The sequence below is a fragment of the Penaeus monodon genome, chromosome 1 (genome assembly GCF_015228065.2).
Source record: "Penaeus monodon isolate SGIC_2016 chromosome 1, NSTDA_Pmon_1, whole genome shotgun sequence".
Taxonomy (NCBI): domain Eukaryota; kingdom Metazoa; phylum Arthropoda; class Malacostraca; order Decapoda; family Penaeidae; genus Penaeus; species Penaeus monodon.
This window is the reverse complement of record NC_051386.1, coordinates 55837727-55845226: the sequence shown is the minus strand read 5'-3', so window position 1 is coordinate 55845226 and position 7500 is coordinate 55837727. Positions and strand designations below refer to the sequence as shown.

General features: G+C 37.6%; 1 protein-coding gene across 1 annotated transcript in view; it reads left to right on the top strand.

The window, feature by feature from the left end:
* The window catches only part of LOC119577119, a 46713-nt gene that overhangs the window by 28922 nt on the left and 10291 nt on the right, over nt 1-7500 (top strand). The window lies entirely within an intron of this gene.

Genomic DNA, 7500 nt, shown 5'->3' with positions numbered 1-7500 from the left:
CAAATTAATAAATTCTTCCACGTGCACAAAAATACGAAGCTAAAATGCCCAAGCTGAGCAGCGCGCGATCCCTCCTCCCGGGTCTTAGCATCCAAGGATTTTGCTCCTATACTTTCCGCATAGTTGCTCTAATGAGAGGAGGCTCGCCAGTCCATCAGGCAGCTCCTGCCTTCGCTCGGGGGGATGTGTCAGTTCGGTGAGCCAAAAATGCGACCGACTAAGGCCGTTTTTGTGGGGGGGTTTTAGGGTTAAAAGTACTGTTTACGAATGCTGTAAAAATAAGGCTGCTTTTAGTTATAGACAAGTTTTGCTAATGCTAGGAATGGACTTTATACTAATTCTATACAGGCCTTACTCTAAAGATTTTCTGTTAATGGCGTTCTGCAAAAGCTATAAAAAACGTTTCTCCAATGTCATTAAAGCGTTCTACTGAAACTTAATAAATAAATAAATAAATAAAATAAAAAATAAAATAAAAAATAAAAAATAAAAAAATAAAATAAAATAAAAAATAAAAAATAAAAAAAATATTTACTCTACTACAAAAGGCCTTAACAGACATTCTCCTTACGGATTTGTGCTTGGCCAAACTGGATTTCATTTCTGTAAGTTTTTCGCTAAGGACAACCTTCAACCTGCCCTTGTTTACGACCAAGATTTTCTAGCTGTTCAGAGATAGTCCGTCATCACGGCTGTTGCATGAAAACTGCATGACAGCTATACCTGAAGCGTTGAGTGAAGGTGTCATGCGTATGTCAAATACATGACGAAAAGTGGATATCGATACGAAAGAATACGAGTATTAAATGTTTACAATTAATGACAGCTTAGTATTAACTGGTTTTTTTGTAAATTTTGGAGACACGAAGACATCTGATAAGTATAATTACGATTTCATTATATTGAATATTAAATTGCATTCTTGAAGAATAAGAAAAGACTCTTCATACATTCAACAGAAAGCTTTGAAACTAATTCACGTGAAATCTACCAAAGGCTATAGTCACTGAACAAACACGCATGCCATTCTTGCAGTTTATCACGTGAGATTGATAGCTGCAAGAAATTCCAACTTTGATTCGTCTGAATATATCATTACATCGAGTTCAATAAATCCTAACTGACTTATTGTTTTCTTGTTGTTGTTTTGAACGTTTTGCTTTTGCATTTTGATTGACCAGTTCTTTGAATGAATTCGTAACAATTTGTGAAAGGATATATATGTGACTGTTTCATCCGTTTTTTTATTGTATGTTTTCGAAATGCTTCCATCCGATTTTTTTGTGAATGGTAGCGGTCGGCTGTCGATCGATCCGCCGTAAAAGGAATGAATAACGAAAAAGCGCGGTTGTGGGACAGAAAGAATCTTTTGTATGCGAATAAACAAACAAATCAACAGGGCATGTGTAAAGACAGAGAGAGAGAGAGGGAGAGAGAGAGAGAGAGAGAGAGACAGACAGACAGACAGACAGACAGACAGACAGACAGACAGAGAGAGAGAGAGAGAGAGAGAGAGAGAGAGAGAGAGAGAGAGAGAGAGAGAGAGAGAGAGAAGAGAGAGAGAGAGAGACAGAAGCAGAGAGAGAGAGAGAGAGAGAGAGAGAGAGAGTGTGTGTGTGTGTGTGTGCATGCGTGTGTATGTACCGTTCGTGAACTACTTCTGATTTTCTCATCTGCGCTATTTCTCCGATAAAAAAATAAACACAAAAAAAGATCCAGGATACATAATCATGATCTCCAAGACCCATCCGAATTCACCTCCTCCCCTTTCCCCTAAGAATTTTTTCCTCCTTTATTTACGATCCCGAAACTGATTCCCGTCAGCACAACACAGTAAGCCCCCTTCCTAAATCCCCTTTTTTTTTGTCAAAATCCTCAACGACGTCTGTTTAAAGGCACGGGGTAGGGAGGGGAGGGAGGGGGGAGGGGTTCAAATCCGTGGCAGGAGGAATCCCTGCCTGCCAAGACCGGGGCTTATTCCTTGCTCAAACACGAGTCTCTGTTGACTCTTGACCGCTGTCGAATTTTGCTTGAGTTCCCCCTTGTTTAACCACGCTCTTCTCCGCGGAAGACGTCGCTTTGGCCCCTTACCTAATGGAGGTCGTTTCGAAGGGGTTAAAAAAAAGAGATTATCCAAATATACAAATACACACGAATATTGATATGATGTTGCATCCTGTTTGTTCTCTCTCTCTCTCTCTATCTCTATCTCTCTCTCTCTCTCTCTCTCTCTCTCTCTCTCTCTCTCTCTCTCTCTCTCTCACTCTCTCTCTCTCTCTCTCACTCTCTCTCTCCTCCTCCTCTCTCTCTCTCTCTCTCTCTCTCTCTCTCTCTCTCTCTCTCTCTCCTCTCTCCTCTTCTCTCTCTCTCTCTCTCTCTCTCTCTCTCTCTCTCTCTTTCTCTCTCATTTTTTCTTTCTTTCTTTTCTCTATTTTTTTTTTTTTAAGTTTACATATTCATGACCCAGAGGTGTATATATCCGTACGCGAGAGCCGTTATAAGCCTAGATAAGTGCGTGTTTTGCAGCGTGGGAAATTATCTACATGCACCTGATGCTGTTTCTGTGGCGGTGTTATAACATGGAAAGTATATTCGCACCAATACCTGCAGAGCTTAAAGTGAATTGAGTGTTTTAAGAATATGAGTTTGGGTGGAAACTCTATCATTCCCGCTCGATTTCCATTGCAATGTACGGAATTTTCTGCGCCAGTTTGTATCAAATGGCGAACACATGTGCAAAACAAATACATACGAAATACAAAACGAATTTCAGTCAAAGGTTGAATCAAGGTTTTTAGTTGCGATAAGTCGATGTAGGAATAAATAATTTAGATATTATGAACTTTCAAGAGTAAACATCAAAAAAGAAATATCTACAAAATACAAACGAACAATAAAAAAAAAAGAACATCTCTGCATTTGAACTAAAAGATGAAATAGAATATATCTTTAGATTATAAAGGATTATTAAGGTTCAATATCTATTCATATTTTCAACAAAAGAACATTCAAAGTAAAAATCTTATAGATGTTCCTTTGAAATAAAAATGAAAGTGAAAAAAAATAACGAAAATTACAAGAAAAAAAAAAATATATATATATACATTAATTTATACTATTCAATTCCCGCCTGTAAATACCTATGGCGATATGATCATTCAGTATTTTCATGCAGCTATATTATGCACACTAAAAATATTAACCGTTTTTTGGTGAGATATTGAAGATAATTTTCACTCTTTTTTTTTCTTTTTTTTTGGCTTAAGTATCGGACGATTTATAAAAGAATGCGTTTATGGAAATGAAAAGTGTCTTTTTTTCCATACTGTATTGACAGTCACTCGCTTTCTATATTTTTTTTTATTTTTCTCTTCTGTCCATCTCTTCTTTCTTCTCTCTCTTCTCTCTCTCTCTCTCTCCTCCTCATTCTTCTCCTCTCTCTCCCCTCTCTCTCCCCTCTCCCCCTCCTTCTCTCTCTCTCTCTCCTCTCTCTCTCTTTCTGTCTTCTATCTTCTTCCCTCTCATTTCCCCCCTCCTTCATTTCTCTTTCCCCTTCTCTTTTCTTTCTGCTATCTATCTATAGATCTTCCTTTCCCCTCACTTTCCCCCCTCTCCTTTCATTTCCTCCCTTTCTTCTCCATCTCTCTATCTATCTATCTGTCTTCATCCCCCTTCCCTTCTCTTTTTTCCCCTCTCCCCTCCTTTCTCTTTTCCCCTCTCTCTTTCTTTGTCTCTCTCGTTACTTCTTTCTCTCTCTTTTTTTTGTTTCTCTCTTCTCTTCTCTCTCTCTCTCTCTCTCTCTCTCTATCTCTCTCTCTCTCGCTCTCTCTCTCCCCTCTCCCCTCGTCCTCTTCTCTCTCTCCTCTCTCTCTCTCTCTCTCTTCTCCTCCTCTCTCTCTCTCTCTCGTCTTTTCTCTCCCTTCTTCCTCTCTTCTCCTCTCCCTCTTCTCTCTCTCTCTCATCTCCTCCCTCTCTTCTCTTCTCTTCTCTCTCTTCTTCTCTCTTTCTCTTTCCTCTCTCTTCTCCTTCTCTTTCTCTCCCTCTCTCTCTCTCTGGGCCTGTCTCCTCTCTCTCTTCTTCTCCTCTTTCTCTCGTCTCTCTCGCTCGTTTCCCCTTTCTTTTCTCTCTCCGCTCTTCTCTCCTCTCTCCCCTTCTCTCTCCCTCCCTCTCTCCCCCTTTCCTTCTCTCTCTTTCGGGGTCTCCTCCTCTCTCTCCTTTTCTTCTCCCCTTTTCTCTTTCCCTCTCTCTCTCATCTCTCTCTTTCTCTCTCTCTCTCTCGTTTCTCCCCCCTTCTCTCTCTCTCTCCTCTCTCTCTCTCATCTTCTCTCTTCTCTCTCTCTCTCTCTCTCTTCTCTCTCTCGCTCTCGTCTCTCTCTCTACTCTCGCTCTCATTCTCTCTCTCTCTCTCTCTCTCCTCATCCTCTCTCTCCTCTCTCTCTCTCTCTCTTCTCTCTCTCTCTTCTCTCTCTTCTCTCTCTTCTCTCTCTCTCTCCTCTCTCTCTCTCTCTCTCTCTTCTCTCTCTCTCTCGCTCTAGCTCTCGCTCTCATTCTCACTCTCTCGCTCTCTCTCTCGTTCTCTCTCTCTCTCACTAACTCTTTCTCATATAGATTACACCCCTGTTAAGCAATCTCTCCAAACGAAACTGAAATATCTTTTTTTTTCATGTAAAAAAGATATATTATCTTTGGAATGTTCTTCAGGCATGCTCAGGTGAAACTCCGCTGACTCGGACATCCTTCCTTGAGATCTCTCAGAGGGAGAAAAGATAGTGTGATCGGAGAAGAAGAAGAAGAAGAAGAGGATGATGATGATGATGAGAAGGATGAAGATGATGATGATGAAGAAGAAGAAGAAGAAGAAGAAGAAGAAGAAGAAGAAGAAGAAGAAGAAGAGGAAGAAGAAGAAGAAGAAGAAGAAGAAGAAGAAGGTGCTGAGGAGGAGGATGAAGAGGGAGAGGGAAAGAGAGAGCGAAAAAAAAATCGACTTTCTTACATCCAGAAAGTGACATTAAAGTGACATTTGATAATCTGGAATTCGTATTTGATGTTTTTTTTTTTTTCTTGCTTCTTCTTCTTCTTCTTCTTTTCTTCTTTTCTTTTTTTTTAGGAACTGTCTCTTATTAGGAAAGAGGGAGGAACATAGGCGCTTGGATTTTCTCTTCAAGATTATTTTCCTCCTGTGTGGGAAACGACGAAAAGTAATCAAGTGTTTCACATTTTCTTTGTTAATGGACACCGTAGAAGGAGAGGAAAGAGAGGAGAAGAAGAAGAGGAAAGAAGATAATTGGACATTTGTAATAGTAATAGGTGAGAACGCCAATGAGAAATGGAATAGGAGAAATAGGTGTTGGTCAGAGGAGAAATCGGCAATATGAAGAGAAATGGGGAAATGGTAATAGGAAAAGGGTAGAGAACGAAAGGGGAAAAGGTAGTAGTAATGGGAAATAGGAAACGTAATTGAATTAGGGATTACAAAGAAGGTAATAATGATGGAAAAATGGGTAATAGGAATAGGGAAAAAGATATTAGTAATAAGATACAAAGTGATAATAAAAGGAATAAGAAGATAATGATAATGCCATCAGAAATGAAAGGGGGAAATGATGATAATGATGATATAAAGAGTAATGTTGATAAAGCATAAAACGATAAAGATAAGGGTAAACATCTGTGATCATTATCTATCCCCATTATTGTAATACATTCTCAGATGGTATAATATTCAATGATTTTGATAAATGACAATAGTAATCAAATAACGATATTCACCGTAATAATAGTAGCAGTAATAGTATTAATGCGATATAGTATTATCAGTGACATAACGCTAAAATTATGAATATTTATGCTAATAATGTGTCATTCTTTCAGATCCATTTTGTCAATTATCACGCCCATTTTACATGAAAATGAAACCAGATAAACTGGAATATAATTTCAGATGAAAAAGAATTATGATCTTTTAAGATATTCTAGTAATTTTGACAGTATTATAAACAATAAAAAGTATTAAGAATAAAATAACAATAATAAAACAAAGCATGATAATAATAATAGTAATGTTAATAATAATAACATAATCCCAATCATTATTATTATCTTCATTATCATTATGATAAAAAAAAATAACACGATTATATTAATATATTATAATATTAATATATTATTATATCAATACTAGTAATAATGATGATAACTACAACAATAACAATAATAATAGTAATAATAATAATGATGATAATAATAATAATAACAATGAAGATGATAATAATAATAATAATATCAATAATAACAATGAAAAATAAAATTTATAATATTAATGATAATGCTAATAGTAATCATAATATTGACACCAACGATGATAACAATAATTTTAATAAAATTATGATAATGACATTAATAATAACAAAAATAATGGTAATAACAATAATTATGACAATGATATTAATATTGATAATGATAACAACAATAGTAGCAACAGCAACAAACAAAATAATTATAGAACAAACACCAGCAATTAAATGCCCAGATAGAGTAGACAGAATAATAAAAGCAACGAATAACTTTTTTTTCCATATAGAAAATCCATGCCATTGTTATGTCCCTTTGAATGAAGTGTTTCATCTCTTTGTAACCGACGCAGTGCTGTAATCCCCCTTGTTCTTTTCCTGTTCTCGCGATTAAAGAGTCGAAGTGAGCGGGATTACCGAAACGTGGGATCCAAACCAGGGGGGATTAATGGGATTTGGGGGGGTGGGGTGGGGGGAGGCTCCCTGGAATGCAGTTTGCGTGATCTGGATACCGACGTGACGGACAGGTGGGTCAGTACATTTTATAATGCATGCTTGGCTAAATATTTGGCAAAAATGGGGAGGTGCTCTCTCTCTCTCTCTCTCTCTCTCTCTCTCTCTCTCTCTCTCTCTCTCTCTCTCTCTCTCTCTCTCTCTCTCTCTCTCTCTCTCTCTCTCTCTCTCTCTCTCTCTCTCTCTCTCTCTCTCTCTCTCTCTCTCTCTCTCTCTCTCTCTCTCTCTCTCTCTCTCTCTCTCTCTTTCCGGCCTTTTCTCTTTTGTTTCCTTTATTCCCACTGGCACTCTACCCCAGCATCATCTCTTCTGGTGTACTAGTATCCTCTAGTGTTCCAATAATATCTTTTTGGGTACCTTGACTAGCTGTATAGAAACTTGGCCTATCAGTATAACAGTTTTGGTTATCTGTATAAACATCTTGGCTAGCTTATTTTTAAAGAAACCATGGTTAAGTGTGAAGAAGCCTTGTCAATCTATATCACGAATATAAACTAGTATTTTTAAAACCTTGACTAGTTGTGTAAAAACATGTACGCATATAGTGTATTTCTGAAACCTTTGCTAGCTGTCTTGAAGCACTGCCTAGTGTCCAATTACTTATTTTTGAAACCTTAGCGGCATAGAAATCTTAGCTAGGAAGATCTACTAGCATCCAGTTGTACCTTTCTAAAACTTTAGTTCGCTGTTTAGAAAG